Raw genomic sequence first — 15050 nt, 5'->3', positions numbered from 1 at the left:
AAGTCCTCGAATATCTGGTCAACAGTTTGCAGAGGAGACTTACGCCAAGTGCGTACACATGCAACCCTAAAAGGAGTGGGAAGATTTGGGTCATGCCACAGCCAAGCGCCCAACACCCATTGGACTCAAAGGGCCTTAGGCCCCCCCCCCCCCCTCCCTCGTGTGTGGCAGCCCGGGATGAGACAGCTTCCCGGGCAGCCACACAGCCGCACCCGAGCACTTCACAGGTTTTTAAAAGACCATTTGCATGTTCATGGATGCAGCTTGAAAGTTTGCCCCTACACCTGCCACATCTTAAGACAGACGTCCAGGGTCTCACATCGTGTTAGTTTGAAGTACGTAGGGTCAAATATACCTCCAACTCTCGAACCATCTTGGTGGTTTTGAAAGTCTGAGTTGAGCCCTACCAGGGGCCATTTAATGCACCCAATTTACTGCAGTTAAGCAAGAAGCGGAATCAGCGATAAAATATACCCATTACCCACAAAGAATGTGGTGCCATTCCACCGTTTCAAAGAGGTAGGTAGCTGTGAACAGCGAACAGATCCTTGATATTGCCAAGCACAACTTTGCCAGCTTGTCTCCACTTTCCTGAAATAAGTATTTTCAAGGCAAAACGGAATGGCCTTAAAAAGTAGAGATAGCACAGTAAGATAATCAATTTTTTTATTAAATTGAAAAGTCCTTTAAGACCCAAAACCAGCCAATCCCATTTTTTCATCGAAATTAATGATTTGTCAAAAAGTGTAATAAAATTTAGCAAGATAATATGCTGCATTTAGGTGGAAATTTGAACTCCAAGATATTTAATTGAGAATATGCAACTGCTTCTCTGTAATTTTAGATATTACCTTGTCTAGGATCTGTCTTAAGTGCTGGGGTGCTTTTTTTGGGCAGATGTTTACACTATATACATTAATTAATTCATTCATTCATTCATTCTTATTCTATATTTAATTTATAGCCAAAGATTTTCCCAAACTGCACAGCAGCTTCTTCAATAGACTGTATGGCTCCTATAGGATCAAAAGATAAAATAGCTATGTTGTCTGCATATGCTAACAATTAAACTTTTTTATTATGAATGGTTACTAAGGGGAATAATCATTAGATGTTTAAACCAGATACAAGATATAAGACTCCAGATACAGATAAAAAAAAGTTGTGGGAGAGAGAGGGGACAGCCCTGTCGGATCTACGCTTAATAATTACCCTGGTGAAAATACCTCACATGCAGACAATCTGAGCTGATAAATCTTTGTCAAGTGCCCGTATCCTTGACAGAAAGATAGATCCAAAACCCATATGATTCATAACACCCCACATAAACCACCAGGAGACCCTGTTGAATGCTTTTTCAGCATCCAGCAGGATCATCCTGACAGGTTGAGCAAGTGTACCAGCTTTATTGAGTGCGGATATAGCCAAAATAAAATGTAAAGTAGTGTCTCTGGCAGTGACAAACCTGTGTTAGATGTGGTCCACTAGTTTTGTTATCATCTTTGTCAAAATAGCAGAGATTATGTGCCACTTGGCGACAGGCAGCAAGATAGCTGGATAAATAGCAGACAATCTGAATTGCCTGGCAATAAAATAAATAGACCTATTTCACTATTTGCCCGGTGCCAGTTAATCATTAGACATTCTTTATGGTCAAGGAAATTGACCTGGTAAATAGTGAAATTTTTCTGCTATATGCACAGCCGCCAGCCACCTAGTACAAAAATCTCGACAAATTAGACACCAGTTGGATAAGTAGATCGGTTTCGCTGCTCTTCACTTAGTCACTGGCTACAAATATTTTAACTTTATAAAATTTGCTTATTTTGTTAGATTACACGTCATGGGAAGTCTCAGTCTAAAAATATTTTATGGGAGAACAATTGTTAAAAAACTGCACACTTCACAAGCTTGATTTTGTAAAATATTTTCTCCTTCTGAAGATGATGGCTACCTACTGACAACGCCCAATGTAGACTAGTAAAAATTCTCTTTTTGCTTCCAAGACTCTGGTTCTTTAGTTGTGCAGTGTTAACATGCATACGGCCTGAACCAATGGACACAATTGAGACCGCCTTTTGTTATTTTATGCTAACTTTATTTCTATTGCAAATGATTGCTGAACTTCTTGGTCCTAAGTAATCAACAACAACTGGATGAATACACCATGATACGAGAAGTGTGGCTGGATTTGGGGAAAAAAAAAATGTCCAACATGAAAATGAACTGGAAAGTGGAGAGCTGGCACAAAGGAGCAACAGAACAAAAAATGTTTATCCAAAAACTAGTTTTTCAGGAGCTGCCAAAAGAGTTCAAATTGGGTGTAGTGCAGATGTTGCAAGGAAGAAAGTTTTCAGAGTTTAGCAGCAGACATGGAGAAAGGCCAATCACAATTAGTCACTGTTCTTGGAATCACAAGTAGAACTTTATTTTTGGACCATAGAGCCTGCTTTGGGCTGTTTAATCACATCAAGAGGAGCCAGTTGGGCAATAGGCAGAATCCTGCAGGAGCTGAGAAGATCCCAGCCCGCCTTTGCACGTACCAGAGAGAAGAGGAAGAAGGATGAATACGTTGGGCATTGATGATGAGGAGCAATCTGATGAAGACAGTGGATATCCTGTTCAGTGTGAGAGCCACAAGAGGAATTTTCCATTCAGTATCCATAATATATGTTGCACTGTGGTCTTTGCTGTAACAGTAATTCCTGAATTTATGAGGGTGTGAAATCCTAAATGATTGAAGAAGGCAAGGTGATTGAATGCACTCAAAAAGCGATATCACATAGCGGGCCATTTAAGTGATGCCACACACTCTTTGACCTCGATGAGAACACAGGAAGTGGCATCACATAACCTTGAATATTCTGAGGTAGTGATGTCAAATGACCTTAACCCTGATGACATCATATACTGACATTTCTGTAGTTACAACTATAACAATACCTCACAGATAAATATCTATTATAGATACTACTGTATTAGAGAGATCACATGATATATTAAGGAACATACTTGTTTCTCTTTACATTATATGAAAATTATGAAAAATTATGTATTCATCTATAGAGAATATAGTGCCATAAAACAGTATTAGGACCCCAAATTATTTATACCACAATCTATCAATATATATATACATTTTAAATATTTTATTGATTTTTACAAACATTATGAAACATGATCCACTTGTTCCTTCTTTACAACAAAATACTTGAGGGTATTTACTTCTTAGCATACATTATACATTATTTCTGTGCCGTGTCTGTATGAACCTAAACCCCATTTTGTTTTTACCATTAGCCTGTCCAACACAACGCTTAATAGCTGAGCAACCCACCACTACATCGCCACAAAAGCCATCCTTTATGCACTTGCATCCGAGATTGACTCGGCCCGTGGGGGTTCACATATATTTCCCCTAAATTAGTTCCATTTTCTCCATATTTTGGACCAGTTCTTGGGGCATCCCCTGTGCATGTATACCACTCTTTCCGCCACCATGGCGTTATCCATGTCATTTCTTCAGTGTTGATATGCGGGGGCAGCCCCGAACCTCAGTTCTGTGCTATATTACGCTTTGCAATTGTCATCCCCAGTGTCACCCATTCCTGCATCCTCAGGTTCAAGTCCTTTGGTTCCCATATGTTAAGGAGGCACCTCTTTGGCTCTGGTGGGACCTCCGCCTCCCCCACTCTCGCAATTAACCCCATAACTTTTTCCCAGTAAGGCACAATCTGCGGGCATTGCCATATTATATGAAAAAAATGTGCCTGGTAGTCCACAGTGTCGTAAGCACAGGGGGTCGGGCGCTCGTCCCAATTTATGCAACAGGGTGCATGTATAGTATATGCGGTGAAGGATCTTTAGCTGTACAAGTTTGAGTTTAGAGGAGATCGCCACCTCTCTTGGAGATGCTAATGCCTCCTGCCACTCCGATTCGTCCAGTGCTCCCACGTCATCCCACCAGTGCTCCCATAGGGACGCCGTGGGGTCCAGCTGGTTGTTTATAATTTTACGGTAAGTTTGGGAAATGGCTTTTGTGTTCATGTGGTCAGTAAGGAGTCTATCCTCTAGTGGTGAGGCCTCTGGTAGCTGGGTATCTAGTGGTATTGTATTTAGCAGTGCGTGCCTGATCTGCATACATCTGCAAATTTCGGTCGGGGCTATGTTATACTTTTCTCTCAGTTGTGCAAAGGGAACGACCCCGCCTTTCACCCAAAGGTCTCCTATTTTAGAGATACCTCTAAGGTCCCATTGTTTAAATCCCTTGGTGTTGCATAGCTTACCCAGCCGTTGGGTTTCCCAGAGCGGTGTAGCCTACGTCAATCTACCATCCCACCCCAGCGCTTGCTGCGCAGTGTGCCATATTTTGAATGCGTGTGATGTCGGACCCGTGAGGGTGTTTTTCATTGCATTCGTATACAGGGCCCTCAGAATGTGATCAGCCGGCAGGACATATCTGTCTAGTCGGAAAGCTGGTTCTTCCTGTGATGCATGTATCCACTAGTTTATAATCATAATTTGTGCAGCCCAATAATACAGTTTTATATTGGGCAGAGCGATCCCCCCATCATACCAGCTTCGATTTAACTTGTGCATCGCTATGCGCGCTGGCCTCCCGTCCCATAGTAAAGTAGTGACTTCCGCGTCAATTGCTTTGAAGTATTCCAGGGGGACCGGAAACGGCGTGTTCTGTAGGGCATACAGGAATCTTGGTAACGCCAATCTATCAATATTTAATAGTTCACCTAGTGAATAATGCAATCATTTAATTGCTAAATAATAGGGAGATGAAAAAAGAGATTAAAAAAACCCAAGTGTAGTTATGTCCACATTGTTGGAACTGGCCCTGGCCCTCTCTGCATGGTGAACCCAAAACATTTCGCCTTCACTCCTCCTATTTTTGCTGAATTCATTTTTGTTGGCCATGGGACTTTATGTACTTTAACACTGCTAACCAGTGCTAAAGTGCGTATGCTCCCTCTCCTTAACATGGTAAAAATGGCCTACACTTGTTTGGCATATTTAATTTATGGATAAGTCCCTTATAGTGTGGTATACCATATACTCAGGTAAATTAAACACTACTAGTGGGCCTAGGCCTGTAGCCAGAGGTATATTTTTAGGGGGGCATGGCCCTCAGTTATGACTAGACATTAAAGCTGTGATTTATAGGTAATTTTTTCCCAAATACTGGCTGTACTACTAATTATTGCCCTACTGAATATTGTGACACAAGAATATCAGGGCCAGAATACCAAAATGTAAGTGCTTATAGGGAAGTATAGATGTACTATTCCTAACTCCCCATCTTGCACACACACACACACACAAACACACGCGCGTGCGCCCACACACACACACACACATATACATGGCGTAGGTATATATATCTGGACTCAGTTATAGAAGATCTATACTTACTCGTCTATATTTTTAATTCAATATTCTGTCCTCGATATTCTGTGTCATCAATTTTCTGTTTTTGATATTTATGGTGCACACGCTGTGAATCTATATGAAGGAATATGTGGATTTTTTAAATGTACATATTAAAGCACACTCAATCAACTTTCCACAATCCAACTTAGATGGGATTTAAAGTAGAGGGGTGTAAAGCTTTAAAGGAGGCTGAATCGCAGCTAAGTGCATTTTCGATACTGTTTAGGCTTTGTGAAATGCACAGCTTATGAAGTTCTTTAAAATAAAAGAGAAAGCTAACATCATGTCAGAACACTCCCTCCCACACCCCTTACCTCAGTTAGTGGATGTCCAGCCTCAACACTTGTCATTTTTTCACTGGAGGATGATCTGCATGGGACATTCTGCATCAGGAAATTGTCATACCTGGAAGGATCAAAAGGATAAAACTTACCTCACGTAAAGTTAGGAAACTTCATCTGTTTTGTAAAGTGTGGAGTTTTCTGATTCCTCTCACCTTCATAAGTAACGTTTTAATTTAACTCACCACTAAGTTAAAATAACTTTACAATGAGCTTGAAGCATATACATCAAGATATTTTGGGAAATTGGTGTCAAACAGTGGGTTTTAAACATTTTAGGGTTGCAACAATGGTGAAAACTATATAGAACTTAGATGTCATTTTACAGGGAAAGTTGGGACGTCCTACAGAATTAAACTATCACTAAAGATGTATACTCCAATTACATTTGATCTAAACCACCAGTCAAAACTGCATGAACTTGAAGCAGGCTCCGACATTGGCATGCACTGCTCATCGTTACAGGCACGTTGTGCAAAAGGTGTTATGCAAGACATCGACCAGAATGACAGGTAGGCATGGTAAAGGATAGATCATTTTGTGAGTCCATGATGGGTCCATTTGCGGCCTGTGGCCTGGCTGAGACACTAGCTCCATCTCCAATTAGAGAAGCAGTAGACGGGCAAGTAACTGCATTGCCTCCAAGGCTCTGAGTGGTGGTCTCATGGTTTGCATTTAGGATCCTGCTCTGTGATAACATCTCTTTTTGATGCTGCTCACATGGTACCTCAAATATAGATGCTACAGAGTCCTCAAATTCCGGAAGTATGGACATTCCCCACTCTTTCACATGCAGTAGAATCCTTAAAGTGTTACGCTATATGTGGCTAACATTGCTTGGGCAGAAATGCACTTTTCTGAGTGGTTAATGCAGAAAGCAGGGAAGCCTGCCATGTGTACTGGAAATGGAAACTATTTACTTGCAGAGGGATTGTCCGGCATTACTGCAGATGCAGATAAAGTCAAGCTTCATGTTCTGAAACAGGTATGAGACTGCCATATTTAAATGTACACTAGAAAGCCAAAATCCCCTCCTTAAGAAAACTTGGACTTCTCAGCATGTAGGTTGTACTTTCCAGCAACTATACCAGCAAATGAACACATGGCAGATATGTATTAAAAGAGAAGGCATCAGCAATTCTCACTAAGAGCATATAGTAAAAAATAACAAGGGAGTGTAATTGTTAAGGAAATTGAAAAACACAATGTGGACCAAGTAACAATCGTTGAACCTTATTAGGACTTTAAAGACCACTATACAAGGTGATGGTTTGATCTTACACTAAGATAGCTCTTAGAAAATAAAGTGCACAATGGTGCATTGAAATCCCATTGGGCCAGGTGTATTGGCCAAAACACGACAAGCTCTAATTCCCACTTAAAATCTCAAATCACCTTTTATCAATGTGTATCTAGCTCTCATTTTGCTCCTTTTGGCTCTCTTACGTTTTCTAGTATCTTCCCATCTCCTAATCTCTTTCCCCACTGCCTCTCTTAACCTATTCCTCACTACCGCTTTCTGTTTGCGGCTGCATCTATCTTCCCATTCCTGCCATTCCTGCTCTCTACGTCTTGCTTTTACTATTTAATCTCCTTTTTTTCTCTCAACCTTCTCTCCTTTTCTAGAACTTCTTCACTCAGTCTTCTCTTCTATGTCCTTTGTAATTCTCAATATTTGTTTTCACTCCCTACCCCTATATCCATAGACCATGTATGGCAACTGAAATGTCCTCTTGGCAGTGCATGGCCATTCGCAGCACCCACCACCTTTCTTGAACCACTGTGCTTTACACTGTTCCCCAGTCACAGAAGCTTACTATCCTACGTGCCTCCTGGAACTGGAGAAGTCCCTCACTATCATTGAACAAAGAAATTCGTGCAAAGTGGGCATCCTATCCCTGCAGCTTTTTGTGAATTCTTGTTGGACAGAACATTAGGGTGAATGGATTTGGTGGGTTTTAACTGTTTGAGGGCAGATGACAACCCATTGATGTGCACCACACTACCTTCATAATGTAAAGAGGGGGGGGACGGGGAGCTAGTAGAAAAATAAAGGTGCAGTACCGTTGCTCCCAAGGACTGATGTAGTACTCACTAAGGGGTAAATGTTCCTAAAGAAAGAGGAGAAGGCAACCTATTGTGGTTGAAAAGAGCATCAGAGTAGTCTCTCAATGTATTTGGGTTTTAATAAAGGTGGGGGAATTGCTCCCTTTGGATATTGTGCCCTCACACACCCTTGCGAGTGTCATGCTTCATCATCGGGCATTGCTCCTCGTGGGAGTGGTGCTGCTGTCATCCACGGGCTCTGCGAGAGGGCTCTTTATCGGAGATATTTTAAGGAGATGCCACAGTTGTGCATGTGGGTGTGTGGGCCTAGGACAGTGAGTGAAAATTACCTTGGTGGCAGGGGCGGCTGGTGTACACGGGCGAGATGGGCCTTGCCTTGCCACCCTGGGGGACTAAACAAAAATGCCTGATGGAACACTGAGCAGCTAGCAGCAATAAATTGTGCTGGCTGGCTGCTCGTGACAAACATGTGGAAATCTGTGGTTTTCTTAAGGGGTGGGGGGATGGCCCTTGCTCTGCACATGCTTTTGGCTGGGCGAAGATTTCTTCGACCTGCAGCCAGAAAGCAGGGCAGTGACGACACACTGGTGGGTGCAGCCTGTGTCTCACTGCCAGAATAACATCTGATTTTGGGCGTTATTAGCTTGGCCCAGGGAGGAGTTGGAGGCCCTCCATTAAACCCAATGGCTGTGGGCGGAGCAGTCCGACAGGTTTAGAGATGTGTGGGGGTGTGGCAGTGGCCTTTGTCTCTTCCACCAGACCCAGCAACAGTTGCAACTTGCTTGGTGTTTTGCAAGTGATTGGTTGCTGGGATCTGGGGGAGGAGTCCAAAAACCAAATCTACTATTTTCCAGTTTCAGTTTGGGGCTGCGTGCTATATCATTGCTTGCACGCTGTCTCCGCAACTCTGCACTGCTGCAGTCCTGGTCGGAGGTCCTGGAGCCAGGTTGAGGAGGACAGTCACACTCAACACTAATGTGACAAAGAGAAAGGTAAGCGTCGAGTGCGAGACTTGTCACCTGGCTGAGTGTGACTCGAGTGCGACTGCGATCGATGAGACCCTGTCATGGTGGCGTCGTACAGGCCTGGTGACTGGCGTAGAGAACAATCAGGGTCGGTTAATTTACTGGGTGCTCCCTCAGGCCCCGGGCAGAGCTGATTTCATGGGAAAGCGTGCTCCTGCGTCATCTGAGCGGAGGCTGCACAGACCAGGGGTCACCTGTTTTTTCACGGTAAATGCAGACCCCTGGGTAAATGAATTCCAAAAGCCCGGGGACACCTCCATGCTGTACAGCGAGGGAGGGGGTGTGTAAAATACGTCTGGAAAAAGTTTGCAGAAGCAGCCAGTGGCGCCGGAAATGGGGCATGGAACCTCAGGCAAGCAAGAGACTTTGTTCCTCTACCTCCCCCTCACTTTGTTCTGTCTACCAGCGCCAGGAAGCTTCGGTGTCAGTGCGCTTTACAAGCAACACTTAACATAACATAACAAGAGAAATGTGCACCTTCTAATTAGGCAGTAAAATCAACACATGGGTACAGAGCATCCTACACCATCGAGCTTCTGTGCCACTGAAACTGCTGCATAGCAGATAGATAGGCCCCTAAATACGGTCCGTATCTGCCTCCACTATGTCAGTTTCGTGAAGGTGCATCAGGTCACTGGCAAATCTGGGTTCAGCATCATCGAATTAATTGGTTTTCGATTTTTATAGCCCCATTCACGACCAACCAATCAGGCACATGCATCATCATAGGGTTTTGCGATTCCTTAATAGCGATTATTAAGGAATCGCAATTAAGGAATAGCAAAACCCTATGCATGTAGGAATCGCTAAAGAAATAGCGATTCCCACAAATTCCTTAATTGCGACTAGCAAATTGCGAGTCGCAATTAAGGAATGTCTTCCCATTCATTCCTATGGGCCTCCAGGCCCATAGGAATGAATTAGAGATTGCGGGAGCAATTTGCGAGTACCAGCAGGTACTCGCAAATTGCTCCCGCAATTTCCATGGTGCAAGGGTGTCACAATGACACCCTGTTGCACCCATGTATGTTCACTCTGCACAAATGTTGCATACACACATGCTCTAAGGGCATGTGTGTGGGCAACATGAAACTTATTAAAATGCAAATAAGTGCATTTTTCTAAGTTTTCGCAAATTACCATGAGGTCCAGCCTCATGGTAATTTGCTCACGCTAATAGCGAAATCGCTATTTTGGAAACTGTAATGCATTGCATTTAAGGAATCTCACTTAGGGATTCCTTAAATGCAATCGCTATTTAAGAAATCACAATAATTTGCGATTTCTTAAATTGCGAGTGGCAAGTTGTTTCATGCATCGCAAAAGCTATTTTTGCGATCGCAAACGGACGATTTTTGCGATTCGCGCCGCTTGCGATCACAAATAGCTTTGATGCATGTGCCTGAATAAGCCTCCATCTCCCATTAATGCGAAGCGGCAAGCGCTTGTTCTCGTTTCTTCTCCCTCGGCATTTACAAATACGTAGGTTTTGTTTTTCAGACCTTTCATACATTAGAAATGTTACTACATAACATTGTAATAAACCGGGGAAGTGAGATTAAGCATAATTTGGTAGAAATCAATACACGATGATAATTAAAACCGAAGGTGTCATGTGTTGAATATCGCCAATGGGGGACTCTAGCAGGGCCCCCCGCGCAGCACTGCCACGAAGGAGAATCAACAGTCTGCAAATAAAAAGATGCATATGTAGAGTTAATCGAAATGAAAGACTGAAAAATACCCGATATCAGTTTTACCCGACAATATGCACTTTATACTACGTGACGTAATCTCCCAACTCCACGATGACGTCCTTTGTCCAGATTTATTGTTAAAACTGGGAACAAGTTCAGGGTCTTAAAAAAACACAACGAAGCCCTTTCCACAAACTAACAAAGCAAACCCAAGCTCTGAGGTGGAGAAGTGGCAGGGTGCCTCTATGTGGGTGTCGGAAGCGTTTGTCAGCAGTACAGGGTGTTAGTGCTTTGGTCACAGTGTGTGTTTTTATAAGCAGGCCCGAAGCCCTCCTCGGGGGGAGGGAGGGGGAAAGGTCTTTCTGATACCCCTCACCTCCAGATACAAGCTGCCAGAGAACAGACTCAAACCAGCCAGAGCAGCTCTGGCCCCAGTAACACCTTCCCCCATCCATGAGTTCGCACTTCAGCACTGCTCACACTCGAACCTGCACACACACAGTGACCACTGCTGAGTTCCGAATCCTGCTGGTGGGACCGTCATAAGACTTCCCTCCACTTACTGGTGGATAGAGCCCACGTCTACCTCAGACCACGCCCATAAATCCCACATATAATCTCCAACCTAAACCTGGACCCCAAGCAACTGCACATGACCCCTCCATAGACCCCACCCTTGTTATTTGGAAATCTATTTTCTTTATTTTCCATCTCAGGTTGGATTACAATTAATTCTCTTCCAACTGGGAGAGGAAAAGTAATAAAAAAACAGAGACTCCAAGTGGTCCACCTGGCCTCTCTAAGGAGAAACCATTCAGTCAAACGATCTGAGTGGAGAAAGGGACAAGTTTTTACTTTTTTACAAGCACTATGTAAGGACAGCCTGGTACAGCCTTCGTGGCGCTTTATTAAGTGCAAGTATTGACAAATGTATCAATTTTGAGCTGGAGGAGTGGATCAGTTGTAACTCACATTTATGCCTCATCTTACCCGAAGATAATGTGTAACATAACCAGAAACTGACAGACTTTATGGCTGTTGTGAGTTCTGGCAGCTCTTGGCCACAAGTGAATACACACCAGAAACCCAGACTACTCTTTTTAAAGACATTATTGTAAGCGGATTATAGTGCAGAATGGGGGTGGGGGGGAAAAACCCTTATTATGACCCGAGTCTCTGTGCAATGTCAGTTAGACTAGTGCCCTTCAATTCTTGGTGCTTTGTGGCAGTTTTAAGATATTCGTTTCTTGTCGCTCAAATGGGAGTAATTTCTGATATTTATATGTTTTGCTCGTCTTCATTGCTTTGTTTTTGCTCAGGAGAAAGTTTCACTCATAGTCATTGAAATGTCACTCATAATTACACTGAAATTATGAAAATGTCACACATAGCAATCTGAAATCTTGGCAGCTATGAGGCCGCACACAGGGCAGTTCAAATCCGCAGTTCCAAAGGCTGTTAAGCCACATCCTGTCCAAGTAGCTCACGGCTCCAGAAATAAATGAACCTGTTTCCAGTAGCAATGGACATTATTTATTGTTTTACCAATGGTGTGAGCCTTGGTGACTTCATCAACCAAATCAGTACAGAGGCAGAGATGTATTACAGGTAGAAAACACTTAGAGGGCCTGTTTCCATTGGTTGTGTGTGCTTGGCTTGGGGTTGTTTTGCAAGCAGACCAGTTAGACGATTAGGATTTTTTTTTATATGTTTCTAATGTTTTCTTCTCACTTGCCATATTTGGACCCCTTGTTTGCAACAATTTGCAGTAAATTTGTGGTGTAAAAGCCACCATTTGAATCCAATGCTCGTTCTACAAGGATACAATTTTTCGCCCCATCACTTTTAAAATCCACCAGCCGCCCCTGCTTGGTGGTACCCAGAACCCAAGTTTTATTCGGGGGTCCGGAAGGTAAGGTTAAAAAATAAAGGATGAGGAGCACCTCCTTAAAGCAAATGTGGCGGAGGGACGAGTCTCTTCTTGCTGCTCTCAGAATCCGTGTGAGTGAGTGAAAAGGTAAAATTAGGTCAACATGTTTCGCGCTTGGAGGTGGTCCATAATGGATGCAGGAGCGCTTATCAAGACCGTGAGGTGAAAATAAAAGAAAGAAAGACTAGGAATCAGGGAAAAGACACCCTGTATTCCTACGGTACCTATAATCAGGTGTCAATGCGTCTAAGGGCTAATATGAATGACTGGATCGAGTTCCTTTACCCAACCCCTTTATTCAAAATAGTCGGCCTCGCCGGCGCTTACTACGTTGATGCGGGTGAGTCCATTCACTCGCCCCTGTGGAGGCCCATTACCTGCCCGTTCGCTAGTGAATCGTCGGCGATTTCACTCACTCACACGGATTCCCCCACCTTCATTGAAACCCAACTATAATGAGAGACTACTCTGATACTCTTTTCAACCACAATAGGTTGCCTTCTCCTCTTTCTTTAGGAACAGTTACCCCTTAGTGAGTACTACACCACACTTAATCTCACACGACAGAGAAACAATCAGAAACATACATAACTGTGATGGACGCTATGGGTGGGAAAATCAACAGATGTCTTAATACTGCCCTCACACACTTGGTAGTGTCATGCTTCATCATTGGGCCGCATCATACACCCAGGTGCAGACCAACACCTTGGATGGAGCGCAATTTTTTTAGTATATATGATGAAGAGAAGTGGTGAGGGTAAAGTTTAGTGAAGAAGACAGACAAAAAATCCAACACAAAAGTGTAGCTCTAGACAAAACAGGAAAACACATTTTCTCCTGGAAGAAGGGACCAAGAGAGGTGCAGAAATAGATATAAAACTGTCTCGAAGTAAACCCACACATTTTATTCTTGTCAACCTCTGGCAGGATTAAAATCAACAAGATGGGGTATTCTGGGAAGGTAACGACCCTTCAATCCCCACTGCAAAAACCAACATGTTTCTGCCAGCTTTTTATGTGCCCAACCGGATCACTCTGGCATTCATCAGGGTGTTGGTCCCTATTTGATGGTCTATACCACTACTCGGGTATTCTTTACCTTTCACTCGGGGCATTCCCCCAGCATCACTCTGTTTAGGGATTTCCAAGAGGATGTACAATTAAGAGTTTACGAGTCCTGCTCTGAACCCGGGACTGCGGGGGAGGGTGCTCTTGTCGTCACACTTACTCCAAAGAGACACTGTCTCCAGTCTCCCGACGGTATAGGTAAGTGAAATACTACTTTACAGGAGTAATACAGTTGAATGCAGTTGTATGTAATTGGTTTAGATTCAGGTATAACAATTATTAAGAAACAGTTGAAATTGCATTTGAGTTACTTTGCAGTTACTGTATGATTACTTATTTATTACTTTTCAAGTTACTTTTTCTACTCAGTGTGATATGCCTAGATATCACACTGGGACATTTCCTAACTAAAAGGCAAGTACATCAGTATATGTAAGTATACAGTTTCTTAAGGTTTCATACAATTTTCCAACTCCACCTTTAAAACATTTTTTCACAGAAAAGCAGTCAATGCAATCCTATGGGAAGAAATCAAGTTATCGCTTTACAGGTTAGTACTCGGTTTTGGGAGTTGGTTTTCTGGGGTTAGAACAAGGGTTACCCCATGGCCAGAGATGCACTCTAAGAGCACCCTCATTGGCATTAGGACGTCTGGGGGCAGAGTGCTGAGGCCCAATGCTTTCCAATGGATCATAGGGGGCCTCCGGTCGGTGTCTGCTCCCGAGCAGGCCACATGGTTGAGGGAGCGAAGCACCTGGATTTAAGCTCAGGGCGAATGGGGGTTCAAGTTAGCACCCAAGGTGCACCCACAGTGGTACTAGGGCGGCCGGGTGCATGGTCCTGTTTTGGCATCGGGTGCTCTGTTACTTTCATTGGAGATTCACAGGTTTAAACAAACACTGTAGGCTAGGGCACAAAGATCTTCTGGAGGCGACTACCAGTTGGGGAGGCAAGTTGGGATGTCGTGGGAAGCCAGGACGGCGTCGGTTGGGCCACCCAAGGCCGTGTGGCATCTGGTGCAGGGGTGTCTTTTGGCATTGGGTTTTTCTTACCGGCTCCAGTTGCGTTCAGGGGATCCTCCAGTGGGAAGAGGCATAAGCCTCACTCTGGTTGGCTGGGTCCCCCCATCTTCAAGATGGAGGGGACTGAGAGTTGTGCTTCGCCTCGCCTCCCCCACCTGATGGGTGGGGTTGGCAAAGGTGGGCACACCTCTCCTCTTATCTTGGTTTTCCCGCCTATTCTCCCGCTCAAAGTGGCGGTCAGAACCGGTGGGGGGCAGGTACTGGGAGCAGCAAATGGCTGGGGCAGCTCACAAAGGTGCAAGCTTTTGAAGCTTCCCCTTCTTGGGACCTTTCCATCCTGGTGGAGGAGGCTTGGCACCTCTGCCCAGGATGGGCTTTGTTTCAGGACCCCAAGAACGGGAGGCTTTCGACCCAGGGTCCAGAAACATGTCTGGGGTGACAGCTGGTGAGCAGCC

The sequence above is a fragment of the Triturus cristatus genome, chromosome 9 (assembly GCF_964204655.1).
Source record: "Triturus cristatus chromosome 9, aTriCri1.1, whole genome shotgun sequence".
Lineage (NCBI taxonomy): Eukaryota > Metazoa > Chordata > Amphibia > Caudata > Salamandridae > Triturus > Triturus cristatus.
The sequence above is the reverse complement of the archived record's forward strand: the minus strand, read 5'-3'. Positions refer to the sequence as shown.